The sequence below is a fragment of the Gadus chalcogrammus genome, chromosome 5 (genome assembly GCF_026213295.1).
Source record: "Gadus chalcogrammus isolate NIFS_2021 chromosome 5, NIFS_Gcha_1.0, whole genome shotgun sequence".
Taxonomy (NCBI): domain Eukaryota; kingdom Metazoa; phylum Chordata; class Actinopteri; order Gadiformes; family Gadidae; genus Gadus; species Gadus chalcogrammus.
In genome coordinates this window covers 427,613-443,281 of record NC_079416.1, presented here as the reverse complement: position 1 = coordinate 443,281, position 15,669 = coordinate 427,613, and the positions used below count along the sequence as shown (strand labels likewise).

At 39.2% G+C, this 15,669-nt stretch overlaps 11 non-coding genes across 11 annotated transcripts; all 11 read left to right on the top strand.

Annotated features, from left to right (window-relative positions):
- Positions 1–972: 972 nt before the first annotated feature.
- Positions 973–1,045, top strand: trnar-acg (transfer RNA arginine (anticodon ACG)). Its single transcript has one exon. It is a non-coding gene; the product is annotated as a tRNA-Arg (tRNA).
- Positions 1,046–3,252: 2,207 nt separating this feature from the next.
- trnar-acg (transfer RNA arginine (anticodon ACG)) lies at positions 3,253–3,325 on the top strand. The gene has a single exon. It is a non-coding gene; the product is annotated as a tRNA-Arg (tRNA).
- Positions 3,326–4,398: 1,073 nt separating this feature from the next.
- On the top strand, positions 4,399–4,471 carry trnar-acg (transfer RNA arginine (anticodon ACG)). The gene has a single exon. It is a non-coding gene; the product is annotated as a tRNA-Arg (tRNA).
- Positions 4,472–6,701: 2,230 nt separating this feature from the next.
- Positions 6,702–6,774, top strand: trnar-acg (transfer RNA arginine (anticodon ACG)). Its single transcript has one exon. It is a non-coding gene; the product is annotated as a tRNA-Arg (tRNA).
- A 503-nt stretch (positions 6,775–7,277) lies between these two features.
- On the top strand, positions 7,278–7,349 carry trnar-acg (transfer RNA arginine (anticodon ACG)). Its single transcript has one exon. It is a non-coding gene; the product is annotated as a tRNA-Arg (tRNA).
- Positions 7,350–7,855: 506 nt separating this feature from the next.
- On the top strand, positions 7,856–7,928 carry trnar-acg (transfer RNA arginine (anticodon ACG)). Its single transcript has one exon. It is a non-coding gene; the product is annotated as a tRNA-Arg (tRNA).
- A 1,069-nt stretch (positions 7,929–8,997) lies between these two features.
- trnar-acg (transfer RNA arginine (anticodon ACG)) lies at positions 8,998–9,070 on the top strand. The gene has a single exon. It is a non-coding gene; the product is annotated as a tRNA-Arg (tRNA).
- A 507-nt stretch (positions 9,071–9,577) lies between these two features.
- Positions 9,578–9,650, top strand: trnar-acg (transfer RNA arginine (anticodon ACG)). Its single transcript has one exon. It is a non-coding gene; the product is annotated as a tRNA-Arg (tRNA).
- Positions 9,651–11,872: 2,222 nt separating this feature from the next.
- Positions 11,873–11,945, top strand: trnar-acg (transfer RNA arginine (anticodon ACG)). Its single transcript has one exon. It is a non-coding gene; the product is annotated as a tRNA-Arg (tRNA).
- A 1,642-nt stretch (positions 11,946–13,587) lies between these two features.
- On the top strand, positions 13,588–13,660 carry trnar-acg (transfer RNA arginine (anticodon ACG)). Its single transcript has one exon. It is a non-coding gene; the product is annotated as a tRNA-Arg (tRNA).
- A 1,649-nt stretch (positions 13,661–15,309) lies between these two features.
- trnar-acg (transfer RNA arginine (anticodon ACG)) lies at positions 15,310–15,382 on the top strand. Its single transcript has one exon. It is a non-coding gene; the product is annotated as a tRNA-Arg (tRNA).
- Positions 15,383–15,669: the final 287 nt, after the last annotated feature.

Sequence of the window (15,669 nt, the reverse complement as noted above, 5' to 3'; positions counted from 1 at the left end):
GAGTTTCACAATGAACAATAGAGGTAGGAACAAGGAATTGTATGGGGTGATATCATTCTATTTCACTTTTTCCTTGTCAGACTTTTATGTGGACGTTTTGTAGACGGTTAGAAGTCTGCTAAGCGAGAAGAATCTAAGTCAGTGGGCCATCGGGAGTATTCGTTCTCACCGGTCCGAATTATCAGTGGAAGGAGCTGAAGTACAAAAGCCACGAAAGAAATAGCTTTTCTTTTGTTCTAAAAGAAAAGCTAATTTCACCAACAAGATTGAATGCGCCATATTCATACTAGCTAGGGCTGACATTTGACTTTCACAATGAGAAAAATGGGCTTGGAATGAGAATTTAAAGCAAGGTGTTCTATTGGTACATTTTAATGAAGTCTGTGTTGTAACAGTTGGGAGTGGCGCAATGGATAACGCGTCTGACTCGGATCAGAGTTCCATGTCGACTCCAGGCTAGCTTGAAAGATGTTCAAAATGACCTAAAAACGTTATATGGGTAATTATTCCAAAGAATAACATGCACCACAACCAAATTGCTCTCAGGGTAGACATTTGAGTTTCACAATGAACAATAGAGGTAGGAACAAAGGAATTGTATGGGTTGATATCATTCTATTTCACTTTTTCCTTTGCTTTAAGACTTTTATATGACGTTTGTAGACGTGTTAGAAGTCTGCTAAGCGAGATGAATCTAAGTCCGAGCCATAGGGAGCATTCGTTCTCACCGAGTACGAATACTCAGTGAAGGAAGTTGAGAAGCCACAAAAGCCACGAAAGAAATTAGCTTTTCTTTTATTCTAACAAGAAAAGCTCATTTCCCCAACAAGATTGAATGCGCCATATTCATACCTAGCTATGGTCTAGCCATTTGACTTTCACAATGAGAAAAATGGGCTTGGAATGAGAATTTTAAAGCAAGCGTCCGTTCTTATTGGACGAATTTTAATGAAGGTCTGTGTAGTAACAGTTGGGCTAGTGGCGCAATGGATAACGCGTCTGACTACGGATCAGAAGATTCTAGGTTCGACTCCTGGCTAGCTCGAAACATTATAAAATGCCTAAAAACATATGCTGGGTTATAATTCCAAAGAATAACATGCACCACACCAAATTGCTCTCAGGGTAGACATTTGAGTTTCCACAATGAACAATAGAGGTAGGAACAAGGAATTGTATTGGGTGATATCATTCTATTTCACTTTTTCCTTTGCTTTAGACTTTTATATGACGTTTGTAGACGTGTTAGAAGTCTGCTAAGCGAGAAGAATCTAGTCTATCGTGCCATCAGGAGCATTCGTTCTCACCGAGTACGAATACTCAGTGGAAGGAGTTGAAGTACAAAAGCCATGAAAGAAATTAGCTTTTCTTTTGTTCTAAAAGAAAGCTAATTTCCCCTACAGATTGAATGCGCCATATTCATACCTAGCTATGGTCAGCCATTTGACTTTCACAATGAGAAAAATGGGCTTGGAAAGAGAATTGTAAACAAGCGTCCTTTCTTATTGCACGAAGTTTAATGAAGGTCTGTGTAGTGATTGTTGGGTTAGTGGCGCAATGGATAATGGGTCTGACTACGGCTCAGAAGATTCCTGGTTCGACTCCAGGTTAGCTCGAAAGATTTTAAAATGCCTAAAACTTATGCTGGGTTATTATTCCAAAGAATAACATGCACCACACCAAATTGCTCTCAGGGTAGACATTTGAGTTTCACAATGAACAATAGAGGTAGGAACAAGGAATTTTATGGGGTGATATCATTCTATTTCACTTTTTCCTTTGCTTTAGACTTTTATATGACGTTTGTAGACGTGTTAGAAGTCTGCTAAGCGAGAAGAATCTAAGTCCGTGCCATCAGGAGCATTCGTTCTCACCGAGTACGAATACTCAGTGGAAGGACTGAAGTACAAAAGCCATGAAAGAAATTAGCTTTTCTTTTATTCTAAAAGAAAAGCTAATTTCCCCAACAAGATTGAATGCGCCATATTCATACCTAGCTATGGTCAGCCATTTGACTTTAACAATGAGAAAAATGGGCTTGGAATGAGAATTATAAAGCAAGCGTCCTTTCTTATTGTACGAATTGAATGAAGGTCTGTGTTAGTAACATTGTTGGTCTAGTGGCGCAATGGATAACGCGGTCTGACTACGGATCAGAAGACTCCTGGTTAGACTCCAGGTTAGCTTGAAAGATTTTAAAATGCCTAAAAACTTATGCTGGGTAATTATTCCAAAGAATAACATGCACCACACCTTAGGGTAGACATTTGAGTTTCACAATGAACAATAGAGGTAGGAACAAGGAATTGTATGGGTTGATATCATTCTATTTCACTTTTTCCTTTGCTTCAGACTTTTATGTGACGTTTGTAGACGTGTTAGAAGTCTGCTAAGCGAGAAGAATCTAAGTCAGTGCCATCGGGAGTATTCGCTCTCACCGAGTCCGAATACTCAGTGGAAGGAGCTGAAGTACAAAAGCCACGAAAGAAATTAGCTTTTCTTTTGTTCTAAAAGAAAAGCTAATTCCCCAACAAGATTGAATGCGCCATATCATACCTAGCTATGGTCTGCCATTTGACTTTCACAATGAGAAAAATGGGCTTGGAATGAGAATTTTAATGCAAGCGTCCGTTCTTATTGGACAAATTTTAATGAAGGTCTGTGTTGTAACAGTTGGGTTGGTGGCGCAATGGATAACGCGTCTGACTACGGATCAGAAGTTTCCATGTTCGACTCCAGGCTAGCTTGAAAGATTTTAAAATGACTAAAACTTATACTGGGTAATTATTCCAAAGAATAACATGCACCACACCAAATTGCTCTCAGGGTAGACATTTGAGTTTCACAATGAACAATAGAGGTAGGAACAAGGAATTTTATGGGTTGATATCATTCTATTTCACTTTTTCCTTTGCTTAAGACTTTTATATGACGTTGTAGATGGTTAGAAGTCTGCTAAGCGAGATGAATCTAAGTCGGAGCCATCGGGAGTATTCGTTCTCACCGAGTACTAATACTCAGTGGAAGGAGCTGAAGTGCAGAAGCCACAAAAGCCACGAAAGAAATTAGATTTTCTTTTATTCTAAAAGAAAAGCTCATTTCCCCAACAAGATTGAATGCGCCATATTCACACCTAGCTATGGTCAGCCATTTGACTTTCACAATGAGAAAAATGGGCTTGGAATGAGAATTTTAAAACAAGCGTCCTTTCTTATTGGACGTATTTTAATGAAGGTCTGTATTTTAATAGTTGGGTTAGTGGCGCAATGGATAACGCGTCTGACTACGGATCAGAAGATTCCAGGTTCGACTCCTGGCTAGCTCGAAAGATTTTAAAATGCCTAAAAATTTATGCTGGGTTATTATTCCAAAGAATAACATGCACCACACCAAATTGCTCTCAGGGTAGACATTTGAGTTTCACAATGAACAATAGAGGTAGGAACAAGGAATTGTATGGGGTGATATCATTCTATTTCACTTTTTCCTTTGCTTTAGACTTTTTATGTGACGTTGTAGAGTGTTAGAAGTCTGATAAGCATAAGAATCTAAGTCTGAGCCATCGGGAGTATTCGTTCTCACCGAGTACGAATACTCAGTGGAAGGAGCTGAAGTGCAGAAGCCACAAAAGCCACGAAAGAAATTAGCTTTTCTTTTATTCTAAAAGAAAAGCTAATTTCCCCAACAAGATTGAATGCGCCATATTCACACCTAGCTATGGTCAGCCATTTGACTTTCACAATGAGAAAAATGGGCTTGGAATGAGAATTTTAAAACAAGCGTCCTTTCTTATTGGACGAAGTATAATGAAGGTCTGTGTAGTAACAGTTGGGTTAGTGGCGTAATGGATAATGCGTCTGACTACGGATCAGAAGACTCCTGGTTAGACTCCAGGTTAGCTCGAAAGATTTTAAAATGCCTAAAAACTTATGCTGGGTAATATTCCAAAGAATAACATGCACCACACCAAATTGCTCTCAGGGTAGACATTTGAGGTTCACATTAATCGAAACAAGGAATTGTTATGGGTTGATATCATTCTATTTCACTTTTTCCTTGCTTAAGACTTTTATATGACGTTTGTAGACGTGTTAGAAGTCTGATAAGCATAAGAATCTAAGTCCGAGCCATCGGGAGTATTCGTTCTCACCGAGTACGAATACTCAGTGGAAGGAGCTGAAGTGCAGAAGCCACAAAAGCCACGAAAGAAATTAGCTTTTCTTTTATTCTAAAAGAAAAGCTAATTTCCCCAACAAGATTGAATGCGCCATATTCACACCTAGCTATGGTCAGCCATTTGAATTTCACAATGAGAAAAATGGGCTTGGAATGAGAATTTTAAAACAAGCGTCCTTTCTTATTGGACGAATTTTAATGAAGGTCTGTGTTGTAACAGTTGGGCTAGTGGCGCAATGGATAACGCGTCTGACTACGGATCAGAAGATTCCAGGTTCGACTCCTGGCTAGCTCGAAAGATTTTAAAATGCCTAAAAATTTATGCTGGGTTATTATTCCAAAGAATAACATGCACCTCACCAAATTGCTCTCAGGGTAGACATTTGAGTTTCACAATGAACAATAGAGGTAGGAACAAGGAATTTGTATGGGGTGATATCATTCTATTTCACTTTTTCCTTTGCTTTAGACTTTTATATGACGTTTGTAGACGTGTTAGTAGTCTGCTAAGCGAGAAGAATCTAAGTCCGAGCCATAGGGAGCATTCGTTCTCACCGAGTACGAATACTCAGTGGAAGGAGCTGAAGTGCAGAAGCCCCAAAAGCCACGAAAGAAATTAGCTTTTCTTTTATTCTAAAAGAAAAGCTCATTTCCCCAACAAGATTGAATGCGCCATATTCACACCTAGCTATGGTCAGCCATTTGACTTTCACAATGAGAAAAATGGGCTTGGAATGAGAATTTTAAAACAAGCGCCCTTTCTTATTGGAAGTATTTTAACGAAGGTCTGTACTTAAACAGGTGGGCTAGTGGCGCAATGGATAACGCGTCTGACTACGTATCAGTAGATTCTAGGTTCGACTCCTGGCTAGCTCGAAAGATTTTAAAATGCCTAAAAACTTATGCTGGGTTATTATTCCAAAGAATAACATGCACCACACCAAATTGCTCTCAGGGTAGACATTTGAGTTTCACAATGAACAATAGAGGTAGGAACAAGGAATTGTATTTGGTGATATCATTCTATTTCACTTTTTCCTTTGCTTTAGACTTTTATATGACGTTTGTAGACGTGTTAGAAGTCTGCTATGCGAGAAGAATCTAAGTCCGAGCCATCGGGAGTATTCGTTCTCACCGAGTACGAATACTCAGTGGAAGGAGCTGAAGTGCAGAAGCCACAAAAGCCACGAAAGAAATTAGCTTTTCTTTTATTCTAAAAGAAAAGCTAATTTCCCCAACAAGATTGAATGCGCCATATTCACACCTAGCTATGGTCAGCCATTTGACTTTCACAATGAGAAAATGGGCTTGGAATGAGAATTTTAAAACAAGCGTCCTTTCTTATTGGACGTAATTTAATGAATGGTCTGTGTACTTAACAGTGGGGCTAGTGGCGCAATGGATAACGCGTCTGACTACGGATCAGAAGATTCTAGGTTCGACTCCTGGCTAGCTAGAAACATTATAAAATGCCTAAAAACTTATACTGGGTAATCATTCCAAAGAATAACATGCACCACACCAAATTGCTCTCAGGGTAGACATTTCAGTTTCACAATGAACAATAGAGGTAGAACAAGGAATTTTATGGGTTGATATCATTCTATTTCACTTTTTCCTTTGCTTAAGACTTTTATATGACTTTTGTAGACGGGTTAGAAGTCTGCTAAGCGTGGAAGAATCTAAGTCCGAGCCATCGGGAGTATTCGTTCTCACCGAGTACGAATACTCAGTGGAAGGAGCTGAAGTACAAAAGCCATGAAAGAAATTAGCTTTTCTTTTGTTCAAAATAAAGCTAATTTCCCCAACAAGATTGACTGCGCCATATTCATACCTAGCTATGGTCAGCCATTTGGACTTTTACAATGAGAAAAATGGGCTTGGAATGAGAATTCTAAAGCAAGCGTCCTTTCTTATTGGACGAATTTTAATGAAGCTCTGTGTTGTAACAGTTGGGCTAGTGGTGCAATGGATAACTCGTCTGACTACGGATCAGTAGATTCCAGGTTCGACTCCTGGCTAGCTTGAAAGACTTATAAAATGCCTAAAAAATGTATGCTGGGTAATTATTCCAAAGAATAACATGCACCACACCAAATTGCTCTCATGGTAGACATTTGAGTTTCACAATGAACAATAGAGGTAGGAACAAGGAATTGTATGGGGTGATATCATTCTATTTCACTTTTTCCTTTGCTTCAGACTTTTATGTGACGTTTGTAGACGTGTTAGAAGTCTGCTAAGCGAGAAGAATCTAAGTCAGTGCCATCGGAGTATTCGTTCTCACCGAGTCCGAATACTCAGTGGAAGGAGCTGAAGTACAAAAGCCACGAAAGAAATTAGCTTTCTTTTGTTCTAACAGAAAAGCTAATTTCCCCAACAAGATTGAATGCGCCATATTCATACCTAGCTATGGTCTGCCATTTGACTTTCACAATGAGAAAAATGGGCTTGGAATGAGAATTTTAAAGCAAGCGTCCGTTCTTATTGGACGAATTTTAATGAAGGTCTGTGTTGTAATAGTTGGGTTAGTGGCGCAATGGATAACGTGTCTGACTACGGATCAGAAGATTCCAGGTTCGACTCCTGGCTAGCTTGAAAGATTTTAAAATGCCTAAAAACTTATACTGGGTAATTATTCCAAAGAATAACATGCACCACACCAAATTGCTCTCAGGGTAGACATTTGAGTTTCACAATGAACAATAAGGTAAGAACAAGGAATTTTATGGGTTGATATCATTCTATTTCACTTTTTCCTTTGCTTAGACTTTTATATGACGTTTGTAGACGGGTTAGAAGTCTGCTAAGCGAGAATGAATCTAAGTCCGAGCCATCGGGAGTATTCGTTCTCACCGAGTACTAATACTCAGTGGAAGGAGCTGAAGTGCAGAAGCCACAAAAGCCACGAAGAATTAGCTTTTCTTTTATTCTAAAAGAAAAGCTCATTTCCCCAACAAGATTGAATGCGCCATATTCACACCTAGCTATGGTCAGCCATTTGACTTTCACAATGAGAAAAATGGGCCTTGGAATGAGAATTTAAAACAAGCGTCCTTTCTTATTGGACGATATTTAATGAAGGTCAATACTTAACAGTTGGGTTAGTGGCGCAATGGATAACGCGTCTGTCTACGGATCAGAAGATCCAGGTTCGACTCCTGGCTAGCTCGAAACAATTATAAAATGCGGAAAAACTTATGCTGGGTTATATTCCAAAGAATAACATGCGCCACACCAAATTGCTCTCAGGTAGCCATTTGAGTTTCACAATGAACAATAGAGGTAGGAACAAGGAATTGTATGTGGTGATATCATTCTATTTCACTTTTCCTTTGCTTTAGACTTTTATATGACGTTTGTAGACGTGTTAGAAGTCTGCTATGCGAGAAGAATCTAAGTCCGAGCCATCGGGAAGTATTCGTTCTCACCGAGTACGAATACTCAGTGGAAGGAGCTGAAGTGCAGAAGCCACAAAAGCCACGAAAGAAATTAGCTTTTCTTTTGTTCTAAAAGAAAAGCTCATTTCCCCACCAAGATTGAATGCGCCATATTCACACCTAGCTATGGTCAGCCATTTGACTTTCACAATGAGAAAAATGGGCTTGGAATGAGAATTTTAAAACAAGCGTCCTTTCTTATTGGAAGTATTTTAATGAAGGTCTGTACTTAAACAGGTGGGCTAGTGGCGCAATGGATAACGCGTCTGACTACGGATCAGAAGATTCCAGGTTCGACTCCTGGCTAGCTAGAAACATTATAAAATGCCGATAAAACTTATGCTGGGTTATTATTCCAAAGAATAACATGCGCCACACCAAATGGCTCTCAGGGTAGACATTTGAGTTTCACAATGAACAATAGAGGTAGGAACAAGGAATTGTATGGGGTGATATCATTCTATTTCACTTTTTCCTTTGCTTTAGACTTTTATATGACGTTTGTAGACGTGTTAGAAGTCTGCTAAGCGAGAAGAATCTAAGTCCGTGCCATCAGGAGCATTCGTTCTCACCGAGTACGAATACTCAGTGGAAGGAGTTGAAGTACAAAAGCCATGAAAAGAAATTAGCTTTTCTTTATTCTAAAAGAAAAGCTAATTTCCCCAACAAGATTGAATGCGCCATATTCATACCTAGCTATGGTCAGCCATTTGACTTTCACAATGAGAAAAATGGGCTTGGAAAGAGAATTGTAAAGCAAGCGTCCTTTCTTATTGGACGAAGTTAATGAAGGTCTGTGTAGTAATTGTTGGGTTAGTGGCGCAATGGATAATGGGTCTGACTACGGTTCAGAAGACTCCTGGTTAGACTCCAGGTTAGCTTGAAAGATTTTAAAATGCCTAAAAACTTATGCTGGGTAATCATTCCAAAGAATAACATGCACCACACCAAATTGCTCTCAGGGTAGACATTTGAGTTTCACAATGAACAATAGAGGTAGGAACAAGGAATATTATGGGTTGATATCATTCTATTTCACTTTTTCCTTTGCTTAAGACTTTTATGTGACGTTTGTAGACGGGTTAGAAGTCTGCTAAGCGTGAAGAATCTAAGTCCGTGCCATCTGGAGTATTCGTTCTCACCGAGTACGAATACTCAGTGGAAGGAGCTGAAGTACAAAAGCCACTGAAAGAAATTAGCATTTCTTTATTCTAAAAGAAAAGCTAATTTCCCCAACAAGATTGAATGCGCCATATTCATACCTAGCTATGGTCAGCCATTTGACTTTCACAATGAGAAAAATGGGCTTGGAATGAGAATTCTAAAGCAAGCGTCCGTTCTTATTGGACGAATTTTAATGAAGGTCTGTGTTGTAATAGTTGGGTTAGTGGCGCAATGGATAACGCGTCTGACTACGGATCAGAAGATTCCAGGTTCGACTCCTGGCTAGCTTGAAAGATTTTAAAATGCCTAAAAACTTATGCTGGGTAATTATTCCAAAGAATAACATGCACCACACCAAATTGCTCTCAGGGTAGACATTTGAGTTTCACAATGAACAATAGAGGTAGGAACAAGGAATTTTATGGGGTGATATCATTCTATTTCACTTTTTCCTTTGCTTCAGACTTTTATATGACGTTTGTAGACGGGTTAGAAGTCTGCTAAGCGAGAAGAATCTAAGTCAGTGCCATCGGGAGTATTCGTTCTCACCGAGTACTAATACTCAGTGGAAGGAGCTGAAGTGCAGAAGCCACAAAAGCCACGAAAGAAATTAGCTTTTCTTTTATTCTAAAAGAAAAGCTAATTTCCCCAACAAGATTGAATGCGCCATATTCATACCTAGCTATGGTCTGCCATTTGACTTTCACAATGAGAAAAATGGGCTTGGAATGAGAATTTTAAAGCAAGCGTCCGTTCTTATTGGACGAATTTTAATGAAGGTCTGTGTTGTAACAGTTGGGCTAGTGGCGCAATGGATAACGCGTCTGACTACGGATCAGAAGATTCCAGGTTCGACTCCTGGCTAGCTCGAAAGATTTTAAAATGCCTAAAAATTTATGCTGGGTTATTATTCCAAAGAATAACATGCACCACACCAAATTGCTCTCAGGGTAGCCATTTGAGTTCCACAATGAACAATAGAGGTAGGAACAAGGAATTGTATGGTGTGATATCATTCTATTTCACTTTTTCCTTTGCTTTAGACTTTTATATGACGTTTGTAGACGTGTTAGAAGTCTGCTATGCGAGAAGAATCTAAGTCCGAGCCATCGGGAGTATTCGTTCTCACCGAGTACGAATACTCAGTGGAAGGAGCTGAAGTGCAGAAGCCACAAAAGCCACGAAAGAAATTAGCTTTTCTTTTGTTCTAAAACAAAGCTCATTTCCCCAACAAGATTGAATGCGCCATATTCACACCTAGCTATGGTCAGCCATTGACTTTCACAATGAGAAAAATGGCTTGGAATGAGAATTTTAAAACAAGCGTCCTTTCTTATTGGAAGTATTTTAACGAAGGTCTGTACTTAAACAGGTGGGCTAGTGGCGCAATGGATAACTCGTCTATGGATCAGAAGATTCCAGGTTCGACTCCTGGCTAGCTTGAAAGATTTTAAAATGCCTAAAAATTTATGCTGGGTTATTATTCCAAAGAATAACATGCACCACACCAAATTGCTCTCAGGGTAGACATTTGAGTTTCACAATGAACAATAGAGGTAGGAACAAGGAATTTTATGGGTTGATATCATTCTATTTCACTTTTTCCTTTGCTTTAGACTTTTATATGACGTTTGTAGACGTGTTAGAAGTCTGCTAAGCGAGAAGAATCTAAGTCCGTGCCATCAGGAGCATTCGTTCTCACCGAGTACGAATACTCAGTGGAAGGAGCTGAAGTACAAAAGCCATGAAAGAAATTAGCTTTTCTTTTATTCTAAAAGAAAAGCTAATTTCCCCAACAATATTGAATGCGCCATATTCATACCTAGCTATGGTCAGCCATTTGACTTTTACAATGAGAAAAATGGGCTTGGAATGAGAATTCTAAAGCAAGCTTCCTTTCTTATTGTACGAATTTGAATGAAGGTCTGTGTTGTAACAGTTGGTCTAGTGGCGCAATGGATAACGCGTCTGACTACGGATCAGTAGATTCCAGGTTCGACTCCTGGCTAGGTTGAAAGATTTTAAAATGCCTAAAAATGTATGCTGGGTAATTTTTCCAAAGAATAACATGCACCACACCAAATTCCTCTCAGGGTAGACATTTGAGTTTCACAATGAACAATAGAGGTAGGAACAAGGAATTGTATGGGGTGATATCATTCTATTTCACTTTTTCCTTTGCTTCAGACTTTTATGTGACGTTTGTAGACGTGTTAGAAGTCTGCTAAGCGAGAAGAATCTAAGTCAGTGCCATCGGGAGTATTCGTTCTCACCGAGTCCGAATACTCAGTGGAAGGAGCTGAAGTACAAAAGCCACGAAAGAAATTAGCTTTTCTTTTGTTCTAACAGAAAAGCTAATTTCCCCAACAAGATTGAATGCGCCATATTCATACCTAGCTATGGTCTGCCATTTGACTTTCACAATGAGAAAAATGGGCTTGGAATGAGAATTTTAATGCAAGCGTCCGTTCTTATTGGACGAATTTTAATGAAGGTCTGTGTTGTAATAGTTGGGTTAGTGGCGCAATGGATAACGCGTCTGACTACGGATCAGAAGTTTCCATGTTCGACTCCAGGCTAGCTTGAAAGATTTTAAAATGACTAAAAACTTATACTGGGTAATTATTCCAAAGAATAACATGCACCACACCAAATTGCTCTCAGGGTAGACATTTGAGTTTCACAATGAACAATAGAGGTAGGAACAAGGAATTTTATGGGTTGATATCATTCTATTTCACTTTTTCCTTTGCTTAAGACTTTTATATGACGTTTGTAGATTGGTTAGAAGTCTGCTAAGCGAGATGAATCTAAGTCGGAGCCATCGGGAGTATTCGTTCTCACCGAGTACTAATACTCAGTGGAAGGAGCTGAAGTGCAGAAGCCACAAAAGCCACGAAAGAAATTAGCTTTTCTTTTATTCTAAAAGAAAAGCTCATTTCCCCAACAAGATTGAATGCGCCATATTCACACCTAGCTATGGTCAGCCATTTGACTTTCACAATGAGAAAAATGGGCTTGGAATGAGAATTTTAAAACAAGCGTCCTTTCTTATTGGACGTATTTTAATGAAGGTCTGTACTTTAACAGTTGGGTTAGTGGCGCAATGGATAACGCGTCTGACTACGGATCAGAAGATTCCAGGTTCGACTCCTGGCTAGCTCGAAAGATTTTAAAATGCCTAAAAATTTATGCTGGGTTATTATTCCAAAGAATAACATGCACCACACCAAATTGCTCTCAGGGTAGACATTTGAGTTTCACAATGAACAATAGAGGTAGGAACAAGGAATTGTATGGGGTGATATCATTCTATTTCACTTTTTCCTTTGCTTTAGACTTTTATGTGACGTTTGTAGACGTGTTAGAAGTCTGATAAGCATAAGAATCTAAGTCCGAGCCATCGGGAGTATTCGTTCTCACCGAGTACGAATACTCAGTGGAAGGAGCTGAAGTGCAGAAGCCACAAAAGCCACGAAAGAAATTAGCTTTTCTTTTATTCTAAAAGAAAAGCTCATTTCCCCAACAAGATTGAATGCGCCATATTCACACCTAGCTATGGTCAGCCATTTGACTTTCACAATGAGAAAAATGGGCTTGGAATGAGAATTTTAAAACAAGCGTCCTTTCTTATTGGACGAAGTATAATGAAGGTCTGTGTAGTAACAGTTGGGTTAGTGGCGTAATGGATAATGCGTCTGACTACGGATCAGAAGACTCCTGGTTAGACTCCAGGTTAGCTCGAAAGATTTTAAAATGCCTAAAAACTTATGCTGGGTAATTATTCCAAAGAATAACATGCACCACACCAAATTGCTCTCAGGGTAGACATTTGAGTTTCACAATGAACAAGGAATTTTATGGGTTGATATCATTCTATTTCACTTTTTCCTTTGCTTAAGACTTTTATATGACGTTTGTAGACGTGTTAGTAGTCTGCTAAGCGAGAAGAATCTAAGTCCGAGCCATCGGGAGTATTCGTTCTCACCGAGTCCGAATACTCAGTGGAAGGAGCTGAAGTACAAAAGCCACGAAAGAAATTAGCTTTTCTTTTGTTCTAAAAGAAAAGCTAATTTCCCCAACAAGATTGAATGCGCCATATTCATACCTAGCTATGGTCTGCCATTTGACTTTCACAATGAGAAAAATGGGCTTGGAATGAGAATTTTAATGCAAGCGTCCGTTCTTATTGGACAAATTTTAATGAAGGTCTGGGTTGAAACAGTTGGGTTAGTGGCGCAATGGATAACGTGTCTGACTACGGATCAGAAGTTTCCAGGTTCGACTCCAGGCTAGCTTGAAAGATTTTAAAATGCCTAAAAACTTATACTGGGTAATTATTCCAAAGAATAACATGCACCACACCAAATTGCTCTCAGGGTAGACATTTGAGTTTCACAATGAACAATAAAGGTAAGAACAAGGAATTTTATGGGTTGATATCATTCTATTTCACTTTTTCCTTTGCTTAAGACTTTTATATGACGTTTGTAGACGGGTTAGAAGTCTGCTAAGCGAGATGAATCTAAGTCCGAGCCATCGGGAGTATTCGTTCTCACCGAGTACTAATACTCAGTGGAAGGAGCTGAAGTGCAGAAGCCACAAAAGCCACGAAAGAATTTAGCTTTTCTTTTATTCTAAAAGAAAAGCTCATTTCCCCAACAAGATTGAATGCGCCATATTCACACCTAGCTATGGTCAGCCATTTGACTTTCACAATGAGAAAAATGGGCTTGGAATGAGAATTTTAAAACAAGCGTCCTTTCTTATTGGACGTATTTTAATGAAGGTCAATACTTAAACAGTTGGGTTAGTGGCGCAATGGATAACGCGTCTGTCTACGGATCAGAAGATTCCAGGTTCGACTCCTGGCTAGCTCGAAACAATATAAAATGCGGAAAAACTTATGCTGGGTTATTATTCCAAAGAATAACATGCGCCACACCAAATTGCTCTCAGGGTAGCCATTTGAGTTTCACAATGAACAATAGAGGTAGGAACAAGGAATTGTATGGGGTGATATCATTCTATTTCACTTTTTCCTTTGCTTTAGACTTTTATATGACGTTTGTAGACGTGTTAGAAGTCTGCTATGCGAGAAGAATCTAAGTCCGAGCCATCGGAAGTATTCGTTCTCACCGAGTACGAATACTCAGTGGAAGGAGCTGAAGTGCAGAAGCCACAAAAGCCACGAAAGAAATTAGCTTTTCTTTTGTTCTAAAAGAAAAGCTCATTTCCCCACCAAGATTGAATGCGCCATATTCACACCTAGCTATGGTCAGCCATTTGACTTTCACAATGAGAAAAATGGGCTTGGAATGAGAATTTTAAAACAAGCGTCCTTTCTTATTGGAAGTATTTTAACGAAGGTCTGTACTTAAACAGGTGGGCTAGTGGCGCAATGGATAACGCGTCTGACTACGGATCAGAAGATTCTAGGTTTGACTCCTGGCTAGCTAGAAACATTATAAAATGCCGATAAACTTATGCTGGGTTATTATTCCAAAGAATAACATGCGCCACACCAAATGGCTCTCAGGGTAGACATTTGAGTTTCACAATGAACAATAGAGGTAGGAACAAGGAATTGTATGGGGTGATATCATCCTATTTCACTTTTTCCTTTGCTTTAGACTTTTATATGACGTTTGTAGACGTGTTAGAAGTCTGCTAAGCGAGAAGAATCTAAGTCCGTGCCATCAGGAGCATTCGTTCTCACCGAGTACGAATACTCAGTGGAAGGAGTTGAAGTACAAAAGCCATGAAAGAAATTAGCTTTTCTTTTGTTCTAAAAGAAAAGCTAATTTCCCCAACAAGATTGAATGCGCCATATTCATACCTAGCTATGGTCAGCCATTTGACTTTCACAATGAGAAAAATGGGCTTGGAAAGAGAATTGTAAAGCAAGCGTCCTTTCTTATTGGACGAAGTTTAATGAAGGTCTGTGTAGTAATTGTTGGGTTAGTGGCGCAATGGATAATGGGTCTGACTACGGTTCAGAAGATTCCTGGTTCGACTCAAGGTTAGCTTGAAAGATTTTAAAATGCCTAAAAACTTATACTGGGTAATCATTCCAAAGAATAACATGCAACACACCAAATTGCTCTCAGGGTAGACATTTCAGTTTCACAATGAACAATAGAGGTAGGAACAAGGAATTTTATGGGTTGATATCATTCTATTTCACTTTTTCCTTTGCTTAAGACTTTTATATGACGTTTGTAGACGGGTTAGAAGTCTGCTAAGCGTGAAGAATCTAAGTCCGAGCCATCGGGAGTATTCGTTCTCACCGAGTACGAATACTCAGTGGAAGGAGCTGAAGTACAAAAGCCATGAAAGAAATTAGCATTTCTTTTGTTCTAAAAGAAAAGCTAATTTCCCCAACAATATTGACTGCGCCATATTCATACCTAGCTATGGTCAGCCATTTGACTTTTACAATGAGAAAAATGGGCTTGGAATGAGAATTCTAAAGCAAGCGTCCTTTCTTATTGGACGAATTTTAATGAAGCTCTGTGTTGTAACAGTTGGGCTAGTGGCGCAATGGATAACGCGTCTGACTACGGATCAGAAGATTCCAGGTTCGACTCCTGGCTAGCTCGAAAGATTTTAAAATGCCAAAAAATGTATGCTGGGTAATTATTCCAAAGAATAACATGCACCACACCAAATTGCTCTCAGGGTAGACATTTGAGTTTCACAATGAACAATAGAGGTAGGAACAAGGAATTGTATGGGGTGATATCATTCTATTTCACTTTTTCCTTTGCTTCAGACTTTTATGTGACGTTTGTAGACGTGTTAGAAGTCTGCTAAGCGAGAAGAATCTAAGTCAGTGCCATCGGGAGTATTCGTTCTCACCGAGTCCGAATACTCAGTGGAAGGAGCT